At 40.0% G+C, this 12,634-nt stretch overlaps 1 protein-coding gene and 1 long non-coding RNA gene across 3 annotated transcripts in view; one reads left to right on the top strand and one right to left on the bottom strand.

Annotated features, from left to right (window-relative positions):
• The window catches only part of LOC105464895 (uncharacterized), a 488,640-nt gene that overhangs the window by 200,300 nt on the left and 275,706 nt on the right, over positions 1-12,634 (top strand). The gene's annotated exons all lie outside the window — the stretch shown is intronic.
• Positions 7,738-9,732, bottom strand: LOC105464883 (uncharacterized). The gene is made up of 3 exons (XR_977105.3): positions 9,664-9,732; positions 9,306-9,460; positions 7,738-7,802 (listed from the first exon to the last, which is right to left on the bottom strand). It is a non-coding gene; the product is annotated as an uncharacterized lncRNA (long non-coding RNA).

Consider the following 12,634-nt stretch of genomic DNA (forward strand, 5'->3'; position numbering starts at 1 on the left):
GCCTGACTTAGCCGCCTAGCCTGGTTCACCTGGAACCCATTAGGATACAGGATCATAAACACCTCTATTTTCCCTTCAGAGAGAGACCAGAACCACTGGAGTTAAGCTACCTGCATAAGAGTTGAGTGCGATCAGCTGTACTTAATCTTTAAATGTCCAACCTGCTGATAACCTTTGGTTTGCTTTGATAACTATGAAATAAATTCTCACTGCATTGGATACTGGCATTCTGGTTTTTATTCAAGGCTGTATTGCAGATGTCATAGAATTTTGGACTGCACAGCAGTCCTTGGAGATCTCTGGGTCCAGTTACTGGCTTTCAGGCACTTAATTTCTAAGCCTTCCTCTGCCAACTGTAAATTTCTTCAGGGAATGACATGGCATTTGTGCATTACCAACCTTTAGGTACTTTATGGGGTGAAAACCATTTGGAGGTGGGAGAAAGGGAAAAAAAAGAAAGATTCATCAGATCCAAAGCTTTACAACATAGTATAACAGAAAGAATGCAGTTGAACTTTTGAGCATCTTGGGTTTGAATTCAACTCTTCTATTCTTGCCCCTCCTCCCATCCCCCGTTTCCCATCCCCCAGCAGTGAGATCTTGGGAAAATATTAACTCTGTTGGCCTTGTTTGTTTTTTCCTCTGTAAAATGAGGGCAGTGTTCGATGCCTCTCAAACTTGCATGTATATATCAACCACTTGGGGATCTTGTTTAAATGCCGTTTCTGATTCAAGCAGGGCTGGAGTGGAACTCTAGATCCTACATTTCTAAAAAGCTCCCAGTGGATGCCAACTCTGTGGGTCCGAGGATCATGCTATGAGTAGTAAAGGACTAAATCAGTGGTTCTGGCTAAATCACATAAAGAGCAGTTAAAAACACTGATGGACTCATTTAAAACCAGTTAACTCAGTATCTCTATTGGTGCAGTCCAGACACTGAGAGTCTTAAAAACTCTCAGGTGATCCCGATTCTGATATGCAGCCGTGGCTGAGAACCATAAGCCTAGGTCAGCGATTCTGAAACTTGAGGGTGCATCAGAAGAACCTACAGGACTTGTGTGACAACACAGGTTTCTGGGCACCACCCCCAGAAATTTTGATTCAGTGAATCTGGGCAGGGCCCCTAAATTTGCATTTCCCAATTGATGTTGACACTGCTGGTCTGGGGACCACATTTTGAGAAAACTGGTCTAAATGATCTCTAAGGTCCCTTTCAGCTCTGAACATAGCTTATGCCATCAAGAAATTCTTCTTTTTTCCATAGCACATATTCAAATATAGATTATTTGTGACTATAGTGTATGAATTTTGAAGTCAGTTACTCAGTTGAACCAAGGCATCTGTTCAAAACATGAACTTTTTTTCATTTACTTTTCAAATATTACTTCTTGTTCTGTCCTGGTTATAAACGTAAAACATGACTACTCTAAAAGTTGTGGAAAAGAAAGATAAATATAATGAAGAAATTAAAAAATTTCCCATGTAACAAATTATATTCCCATCCAATATTTTCTTTTTATGCAAGCAAATATATATTTAAATAGTTATAATAGTCTATACAATTTTATCTTCTGTATAAACTGTTAAGTGTGGGCTCTCAAGTGCTGTATCTGGATTTATATCCTGACTCTAACACCTAATAAGCTTAAGGATCTTGGTTCAAGTTCCTATCTCTCTGTGTTGAACTTTTTCCATTTGTAAAATGGAGATAGTAATGGTGCTTACCTTGTAAAATTTGTTTTGAGGATTAAATTAGTTAATACATATAAAACTGACTCATACAAGAATAGCTGGCTCATAATACTTTATTAATTTTATTATTATTTAATGTAACAATATTTTTTCATAATCAAAAGTTAAAAGGACTCTATAAACATAACCTTTTGTAGACTTTGAACTATTCTCTAGTACTATCCCTACACTAATTTATCAGTTTTCTTATTTTTGTTGATTATAATGCTGTTCTGAAAATCTTTGTATGTGACTTTTTGCTCATAGACATGAATTTCCTGTAGGTAGTAAGAAGTAAATCTAACAGGTGTCTATATCAAAATGCAGATTTAGGGTTCTTCATACATATGTCCAGCCCTTTGATGATATATTTCTGGAATTTAGGAACAGTTAAGGCTATGACTTGTTATTGATAAATTAGCCTCTGCTGGAAATGGAAGTGGGTAGAAGAGCTTGTTTCTGCTTTCTCCTCATCCCAAACTATTAATTCAACAAGAATCAAAGGGTGCTGTGGAGCACAATAAAGGGAAGATGGCTTAATCCTACTCTTGTTTATCTTTGAGTTGTAGAGGTCAGAGTTCAATGAAGCTGTCTGGACTTGAGTGTGAGTGTGGGTTTTTGTTGGTGAAAATGGGACATACATTTATGTTAAAGGTAATAACTCTACCATTTATGTTTAGCAAAAGGTCAAAGAATACTTGGCAGATCCTCATGGTAGACATTGCTATCATAATTTGTGAGCAAATTAATATTAAATATATTCATGAGCTATCATAAGACAGTATTGGGCTAAATTTATGTTCATTTTTATTGTAATTCTTTACACAAATATTTTCACTCTGAATATATATCATATTATGGAGGCATTATAAAATAGTAAAAGTGCATGAATTTTGAAGTCACATAGACCTTGGTTCAAATCCCGGCTCCAGTACTTATGAATCATATAGTCTTGAGGTAAAAAGAGATTCTGCTATGTCACTTTTCTAATCTATAAAGCGAGTGTTTGTGTGTGTTTGCACATATATGTCTGTCTATCTAGATATAATTCTAAATTAGCAAGTAAACCATGTATAAATTAATCAAGTGTATTTTAGAGCAATTAGGCTGCAGTCTGGAATCTAGGAGACTATACAAGCTTGAAATTAGAAGTTTTTGAAATTTATAACTTAAAAAAAATGGGCAGGCATGGTGGCTCACACCTGTAATCCCAGCACTTTGGGAGGCCGAGGTGGGCGGATCACGATCAGGAGTTTGAGACCAACCTGGCCAATATGGTGAAACCTGTCTCAAAGATACAAAAAATTAGCTGGACGTGTTGGCACATGCCTGTAATCCCAGTTACTCGGGAGGCTGAGGCAGGAGAATCACTTGAACCTGGGAGGTGGAAGTTGCAGTGAGCCCAGATTGCGTCTTTGCGCTCTAGCCTGGGTGACAGGGCAAGACTCTGTCTCAAAAAAAAAAAAAAAAAAAAAAAAAGAATTTCTTAAATTTTAGTAATTAATAATCAAGCCAAACTCCATTTTAATCAGCACTGGAATTGATTTATATAGAAGTATGAGACCAAATATGCCTACCTTATAATACTCACTTTTCCCCTTTGGTATCAAAAAATGGAATGAGGTTCTTTTCTCTAGACTGATGCTTCTGTAATCACAGCTCTGTCCCCAACCTATTCAGATGGCTTCCCTGTATTACCAGCATGACCCTTCCATAGTCAGGCCAGTACTGTCTGTATTTTAGGACCTTCCATTGCTTATTCCTACCTTCCTGTAGATTTCTGTTTTCAGGAAGCTTATAGCCTACTAAAGAAGAACATCAAACTAAGTAGTTATTGAAAAGAGAGATGAGTGTTGTATGGAAATTTACAGAGTGTGATAGCAACAGAGAGCCGGGGGACCTAATCTGGGATTTCTGAGAAGCGCCATTTATTCATTCAACAAATACTTGATGGACACTTAGTATGGACCAGACATGTGTTAGGTCTAGTTGGGTATTTAAAAGGAAACATTACAGACATAGTCTGTAAAAACGATGTGTAGCTGGAATTAAAAGATGAATAAGAAATAACTAAGTGGGAGGAGATGGAGAGGAAGATGATTTTTGGAGACGGCAGGAGGGCTGAGTGATGAATGTGGGATAAAAGCAAATGAGTTGAGTCAAAACTGTATTGAGCAGCTGGGTCGACGGGGGTACCATTTACTGAAATAATGGATAGCAGGTTTGGAGATTCATTTATTTGTTTATTCCACAGTTACTTATTGATTCTATTTTATATGCCAGACCCTGTTCTAGGCATTAGGAATAAAACAATGAATAACAAGACCAACATTCCTGCAAGGTAGTCTACAATCCGTGGAGGAAAGTAGACAATAAAATATATAGTATGTCCAATATTGATAAATGTTGTAAAGACAAGTCAGGAAAAGAGGTTAAAGAATGCTAGATTAGTGGGCATGTTGCAATTTTATGTGTGATTGTCAGGGAAAGCCATACCAACATGTGATAGTTGACTGAAGTCTTCAGGGATGGGAGAGAACAAGCGCTCATATCAGGTGGAAAAGTAGGAAAAGCAAGTGCAAAGGCCCCTGCGTTGGGAGCATGGCTAGTGTTGGTGAGTTGGGGGACAGTAGTAGGAGATAATGTCAGGGAAGCAAATGAGTGGAGAGGGATTATGCAGGGTGTTGTAGGCATTATAATGCCTTAGGCTTTTACTTAGAGCGGATGGGTGACATTGAACGGTTTTGATCAGAAGGGTACATTTTAAAAACATAACTATGATCAAGTTCATATAAACATGTGCATTAAAAAAAAATCACTCTAAGTTCAGCTTTGGGCGTGCTAATTTTTGAGACTCAAGAGATATCCAAATGGGTTATTCAAAGATAATTAGATACACGAGTCGAGCTCAGAAGGTGGTCTGCAGAGTGGGTCATCAGTAGTTCAGTGACAACCAAAACATTAAGCCATGGGGATTGATGAGACCATCTAGGAAAGAGTACCGAATGCAAGGCAGTTGTCCTGGGATGGTACCTTGAGGGGGTTGGGAGAAGAGCAGGACTCCGCAACTGAAATGGCAGAAAGTAGGAGAGAACTTGAAAGACAGTGGTGTCAGGAAACCCAGGAAAGGGCTCTGAGAAGGATAGAGGGTAAACAATGCCCAAAACATGTTAGGAAATCACAATAGGACAGAAGAGTGTCCATTAGACTAAATAATGTGGGGAACATCGATGACCTTGGCAAAAGCAGCTTCAGTGGAACATTGAGGAGGATGATGGAAGAGGAAGGTAAAGAAGTTGATGAAGCAAGCTCAGGTAAACCTTCTAACTTTGGCTGCCTAGGGGAGCAGAAGACAGGATAGCAGCTGAAGGGAGGAGTTTTGTAAGGTGAAAAAGACTCAAATATGAATTTCATGTTGATGAAAAGAAGGTACCACTGGAAAGAAGGAAGTTTAAATCCCAGAAAGTGGGAGTGATAGATGGAGTGAGATTCCCAAGAGGGTAGATAGGAGAAAATAAGACCTACAGCAGAGTGGAGGGATTAGACTGAGAGACCAACACAGAGATGGCAGATCGATTGCTAGTTGGCAGGAGTGGGAGGCCTCGGTAGTGTTTTACACGCATATGTAATTGTGACGTGTTCTTACGATGGGTCAAACATGGGGGGAATGGGTGGGGTTACTGGCTGCCATATGATTGAGCTGTCAATTACTCCACTGTCCCAGGAGCCCAAGAAGATGGACCTATTATTATTTTAAAAATATGTAGTACCCTTTATTAAGCATTGCATATAGCCACTTGTGTTTGGGTTTACACCTACAACCGCAGTGTGACTTGCTATTTTGTTTTTGTTTGCAAATTTCACCATTAGTTTTATAATTTTGTAACCACCAAGAATGTCACAAAATCAGTGATAAATGCTGAATAACTATTGGATTCAGCAAAGAAGTTGTTATGTCATTCAAGAAAAGTTGTAATTCTGACGTGAATATTAGCTCATTTATGTTAACAAGAAAAATGGAAGTGAAACAACAAAGATATATCTTAACTTTTTTTTCATGGTTTGAAATTTTTTTTTTGATGGACCTATTCCTAAGTGTGACTTCTTTTTGCTTACAAAATTTCAATGGACCATCTGACAGGATCTGGCCTAATATCATGGAAAGAAAAGTCATTTTCTTTCCATCATTTTGTACTGATTATTATTTAAGTTCAACATATATTTTGCAACAGTGTTCTTGCAAGTATTTGTATTACATGCTTTTAGAAACACTTGTATTAAACTAAATTTTATAATGGAACTTCTACATTAATTTTTTAAGTATATGACAAATTTGTTAACTTTACTTACTATTTGGTGAAATGGAATTTTCCCAAGTCTCTCTGAAATCCATTCTCTCTAAAATGCCTCTTTTAGAGACATTAAAATGACTTTCCCAAGTCTCTCTAAAATGAATATAGCTTAGAAAATACAACGTATTCCTTCTTTTTTTTTTTTTTTTCTTGAGAGGACACCTTTCAACAGGCGTGTGTAAGAAGAAACCTGAACTTACATGTATACGTGCCTTCAGTTAATTCAGTGTTACCAAATGTTTTGATTACTTCATCTTCATTTTTTATCTTCACTTTCACCATTTATTCTACACAGGAGAAATACAAAGGATTTTCCCCCACATGTAAATAGGAAAAAAGCATGAAACAAACCATACAATATCTAACAATTCTTTAAGATGCAACTCTAAGCTTAATCTCAACAAAAACTACTTTCGGAGTTCAAGGGAGCTGTTTACATTGATGAACTGATCTTGCCAAACCATTTCTAGCCTTGAGTCAAGTTAGACAAGTTCTTCAACATGAAGCGAGGGGCAAAGATGAAAATTTGTATTTAAAAGTATGGCTTGCCCCCTGCCTCACACACCCACTTCAGTTTTTCCCTAGGAGATGGCTGTTATTTCTTTTTTGTGTCACTTGGTACAAAAAAGTCACTTGGTACCATTAAGTCACTTCAAGATAGATTGAAAAAGTTTTTAATGTGCCTGGCTATAAGGCCTGACATAAGAAATGAACATGGAAAATGGGCAATTTCAAAGACCATTAAGTCTTTCTCTTAAAAGCGTTTGTACCCCAACCTTTTTCTTACTATTGGTTTCTTTGTGAGAAACTGGACATATACAGCTCTTTTATCTAATGACGTGTGATAATTTGGGAGAAGTTCTAAGGGACGGGGGAAACTATCTTTAGAGGATATGTTAGGATCTGCCTTCTCGGAGAAAGGAACAGAGGGAAGTTCACCACTGAAATGCTTGTCTTAGCAGGGAGCTGGGAGACTCACATCACTCTCAGAGAGTTGTGTTTGGTTCAACAAAGTGTTATTCACAGGGAGAGACTGGAGGATCCAAAAATAGTTGACCTTTGGAGTTAAGCCATTGCCTTTTTAAGTCTGAAGTCACAGATACACAATTGTATTAATTAGTGTCTGGGGAAGCCTTTACTTTATCACATTAAAAAAAAAAAGTGGTTTCCCTTATATTCTGTTTATGAGATTTCAAGATTCCTCCATACTGGAAATTGGAAAAAAATTGCATTATAAATCATTTGGAATTTTCTCTTTGTAGAGCTAAGCAACATGTCAAACATTTCATATATCTTGTGACTCAGGCACCTACTTAGAGCTTTCTCCTCTTCTGTTTGATTATAAAAGGAGTTCTTGAATAAGAAAATTAAGACATTTGCTGGTTTTCCTTGGAGCTTTAATCAGTTGGCATCAAACAGGTACTTTTATTTTCCTGGCCTTGAAATCTTTCTGGAAGGGGCATGAGAGAAATATTTGGAAATGTCTTCTTGGTTAGCAAATACATCTTTACTCTTTTGGTTTTCTGTTTCTTTTCTGTTTTCTTAGCCTGCCATCCTCCCTTTCCCCTCAAACGTATACTCACATGTACAGCCCCAAAGTTATTACTCTTTTTCTTCCATCAAGGGTGGAAAAAAGCTCTCAGACTGGGTTGACTGATTTGTAGCCACTGTCTGTGACTTGGGTGAGGACACAGTCTGAGTGTCCTTAGGTTTCATAGCCTGTAAGTACGGATGAGGTCTCATAGCATTCAAACCTGGACTCTACTGCCTATATATATATATATATATATATTTTTTTTTTTTTTTTTTTCTCTTTGAGACAGAGTCTTACTGTGTTGCCTGGCCTGGAGTGCAGTGGTGTGATCTCAGCTCGCTGCAACCTCTGCCTCCCAGATTCAAGCGATTCTCCTGCCTCAGCCTCTTGAGTAGCTGGGATTACAGGTGCCCACCACCATGCCTAGCTAATTTTTTTGTATTTATTATTATTATTATTATTATTTTAGTAGAGACAGGGTTTCACCATGTTGGTCAGGTTGGTCTCGAACTCCTGACCTCAGGTGATCCACCCACCTCGGCCTCCCATAGTGCTGGGGTTACAGCTGTGAGCCACCATGCCCGGCCCTACTGCCCATAATTATTTACACTTAATCATGCTGGTCAGTAATGCAAAGTTCCCCTATGCATTTCTGGCAGTCACCAGGGATGCTTACATTTTACCGGACTGCATCAGTGCCACCTGGGAAGGCCCTGTGGGCCTTGGTGGTGGTCTCCTTTGGGCAGCTGCTATGCTCAACCTGGCTCCCTCCAGGGCTCTGCTGTTCTGTTCACCACTCCTCCCTGCCAGGGGGAGCCCTACCCTCATCCAGAGGCTGTTTCTCAATTTTCTTTTGGCTTTTCCCTCTAATTCCATCTCTTCAGAGCAGATCAAAAAGCTCAGTTAACAAGACTGCATGGAACCAGATGTCCCCAATTCCCTGCTTCTGTACAGATCACAAGAACCTTTAGTTTAAAGCACAAGGCCCCAGGCAGAGCAAACTTATACAAAGGATCAGAATCCCAGATTAGATTTATACTGTGATACAGTAATTTTTAGCCCTCTGACATACAATGTGAATTTGGAATATAACATATTGTTCTTAAGCATCTACTTTGTATTCTGTACTGTGTTAGGTATGTTTATTATTGTTCTTCCTATTTTAGAGATGGGAAAACTGAGACTCAGAGGTAATAAGGAATTCACATACCAAACACTGCAGAGCTGATAAGGGTGGGCTTAGGATCTGGGTGCAGGGTCCATGCTTACCCTCTCGAACAATCCTCCCACTTTGGAAAACAAGTTATTTGTACTTTCATCTTAGCGAAACATAGCGTAGCTTTTAAGAAGAAAAATGGCTCTAAAAAAGACACAACTCAAAGTTTAAAATAAACCTAAAATTGCTAAAAATGGTCTATCAATTTAAAAAAAAAGACAAGCACTTTTAGCTAAAGCAGGTGAAGTGATGTGTTTATATACCATCATCAACACTCTAGTTTTAGATATTCACAAAAAATAAAGTGACAGGATTCGTGCAAAAATGCTTAGAAGGCTCTTCACTCGTGAGGATTACGCATGAGAATGAGCAAGGAGCTACCTTTTTACATGGAATTTACATTATCCTAGTCATCTGTCTGAAATGGACTTGTAGGCTGGTGAGATATTTGTATGGCCTTGTGAATCATTACCTGCTAGATGAATAAACAGAAACTCAGACTTTGTGGCTGCCCATCTGACACTTTTCACCAAATCGCCTTAAAAGATTCTATCCGAGGAACTTAGTATTTTGTAGAAGATCTTTTCATTCTTGTTCCAGAAGCCAAACCCTTGAGTGGCTCTTCTGCTGCTGAATGAAATATAATATGAGAGAACTAGTCTTGCAATAATTCCTGTAATTGTGACTTGGGAAAGGGAAGGGAGTGGAGCTTTGCAGACAGCTCACCCCGCAGGGAATGGCAGCGGGGGTGGGGAGGTGGGAGGGGGGAGCCTGTACAGAAACCGAGGTGGGCCTGAGGACACAGGGAGGCAATCTCCGGCCAGACAGACCTCCTTTCCTGGTGAGGGACGAGGAGCCTGGGGCCCAGCGTTGATCATTTGGTTCCGTTACCAACTGAGAGCTGTTAGAGAGAATGTTGTTTCACCTTTCTATGTAAGATATTCTAGTTTTACTTTCTATTTGACTTCCTTTAGAATGAGAAGGAATGAGGGCTATCTTTACACTTTGGAGCTTCCAAAGGGCTGTCTGAGGCTACATCCCTTCTAATTCTTAAAGTAACTTCTTGTATTCATTTATTTATTTATTTATTTTAGCTGACGGAGCATGTGATTTAAAGAATTAGTGACTCAGTGGTGCTTGCGGGAATCTAGGAATCCCCAGGCCGAATCCCTCCCTCCAAAGACCCAGAACTCTTTCGCAAACTTGGGAGCGCTTGCACTTCTCCCTACACCCATGACTTTAATGGGTGCCAAAACACTGCATTGAATGGAACTGAAATATAGGATTAATATTTTCAAAAGGCACTTAAGATAAATGGCTTTATAAAAAAGAAAGAAAAACCAAGAAGCACTGAAAATGGCACATCTTTCTAATGTCTCAATCTGCTATCAGTAGTTACCCCACTATTCTCCTAATCTCCCATTTCAAAAGAAGATCATCTTTGATGACCTCTCCTCCTTGTTTACTGGTCTTAACTGCCGTATATTACTGGTCCTACTGGACCCACGTATAGTGAGAATATGCAGTATTTGGTTTTCTGCTCCTGTGAAAAATCAGTTTGATCAAGAGCTCTGACACATCTGTAAAGACAGTGGAAATAAGATTACTTCTGACATCGTGGTTTTCCCTCACTAGTTTAGAACCAACATAATAAGAGAAATGTTTGAATGCCCAACTTAGCAGCAATTCAAATGAATCCCACAAGAAGAGGAAACCAAGTGGAAGTTAAATATAAGCTATGCCCTAAAGTGGCCATCAGTAATCCCTGAAATGAAAACAATGAAATTGGAATATTGTTTGGGTAGCCCTCCCATCTGGTAACTGAACGAGGAATCAGCCTACTTTCATCATTTCCAGTTCAAGAACTAGCAAAGTGGAGAAAGTGGGCAGTGACGTTTGCTCCTTTGTCAATGACAAAATCATGTAGCAATTTCCTGGCCTGCAAAAACATCCCAATAAATCTCTTCTGTGTATCATTAGGAAGAAGTTTTGTGGAGCTGGGTGGACTTCAGAAGGCTGCTAACCTTGAGCGGCTCTGCTGTTATCCTGCCCTTATTGCTTAATGGAAAATTCAGCAGAATCACCAAGTAACAGGAGACTAGGTTCAGGGCCATAAATCTGCAAGAGATGCTCACTGACATCCACGGTGCTCTGCAGCGTCAGTCTAACAAGGTCGTTCTTGCTGAGCTTCCTTTCAGCTGGAGGCTACAGCTCACTGTCAGGCCCAGAGCCAGGCTCTCTATCATCAAGAAAACCCAAGGGTCAGGGGTGGGCGGCCGTGAAAGGTAACTTTTAGGCCGGGCCCCAGTGTCAAATGGAACCTGGGTGGAAGCCCCATACCGAATGTCAGCCCCTTGGAGGCCTCTGATCCTTTTTTGCGCCCGCTACTTTAGCCTTACCATGCAGTCTTCCAGGGACTTCCCACATTCATTGCATCAAATGTAAATTTCTGGCCACTGTCTTCAAAGTCTTCTCATTCTGCTTCAAACATCGGAGCATACCTTTGACTCACTCTTGGGTCTAGCCACAGTGTTCTTTTGATTTCTGCACGTGGCTTTCTCCATTCTAAAGCTTTCTTACTCATCGATGCAATGACTGAGTTCCTTTTCTTTGAATTTGTTGGAGGTGACAAAAATACCAAAGAACAAGGAGACTAGCAGGGGCCGGAGGCATATTTGGGAGCCCTTTTGCAGCAATAGTGGGAGAGAGAGGGGATGAGAATCTAACCAATACAAGAAATCCAGGCCAGGCACAGTGGCACACGCCTGTAATCCCAGCACTTTGGGAGGCCGAGGTGGGTGGATCACCTGAGGTCAGGAGTTTGAGACCCTGTCTCTACTTATAATACAAAATTTAGCCGGGCATGGTGGCACATGCCTGTAATCCCAGCTACTTGGCAGGCTGAAGCAGGAGAATCGCTTGAACCTGGGAGGCGGAGGTTGCAGTAAGCCGAGATGGCGCCACTGCACTCCAGCCTTTAAAAAAAAAAAAAAAAAGAAATCCATTCAGCAGGAAGATGGGGCTTACTCTACCTGGGAAGGTAGGACAGTGTCTTGGAGCTGCTGCAGAGCTGCAGTGGGAGGATTAGGGACTCTGGAGCACTGGTGCTCTGCATTCTTCATGTACAGACACTGATGTGTTATTTCATTTGCTCCTCACTGCAGTGTCATGAGGTAGACAAAGCAGACATTATTGTTCCCATTTTTGAAGTGAAACAACTGAGACTTTGAGAGATGACATGACCTTGCCCAGTAATTTTGAACCCAAGTGTTGTCATCATCAACTACATACTGTATATTTTATGTCAGGGTCAATAGTTTCTGATGTAAAGACCCAGATTTTAAATGTTTTAGGCTTTGTGGGCTACACGATCCTTATCACCACCCGTCTGCTCTGCTATTGTAGCATGCAAGCATTCACACAATACATTAAAACGGGGGCATGGCTGTGTTCTAATAAAGCTCTATTTACAAACATAGGTGGTAGGTTGGATTTGGACTTATCCTATGCTATAAAGCTATAACTGATCTTATGTCAAGAGTAAAGATTCACAGAGTATTAAATACACTTGTGCATTTAAATTCTCAAAAAGTAAACATTAGCTGGGCACCATGGCTCGCACCTGTAATCCCAGCACTTTGGGAGGCCGAGGTGGGAAGATCACGAGGTCAGGAGATCGAGACCATCCTGGTTAATATGGTGAAACCCCGTCTGTACTAAAAAAATACAAAAAATTAGCCAGGTGTGGTGGTGGGCACCTTTAGTCCCAGCTACTTGGGAAGCTGAGGCAGGAGAATGGCA

Source organism: Macaca nemestrina, chromosome 19 (assembly GCF_043159975.1).
Source record: "Macaca nemestrina isolate mMacNem1 chromosome 19, mMacNem.hap1, whole genome shotgun sequence".
In the NCBI taxonomy this organism is placed as follows: domain Eukaryota; kingdom Metazoa; phylum Chordata; class Mammalia; order Primates; family Cercopithecidae; genus Macaca; species Macaca nemestrina.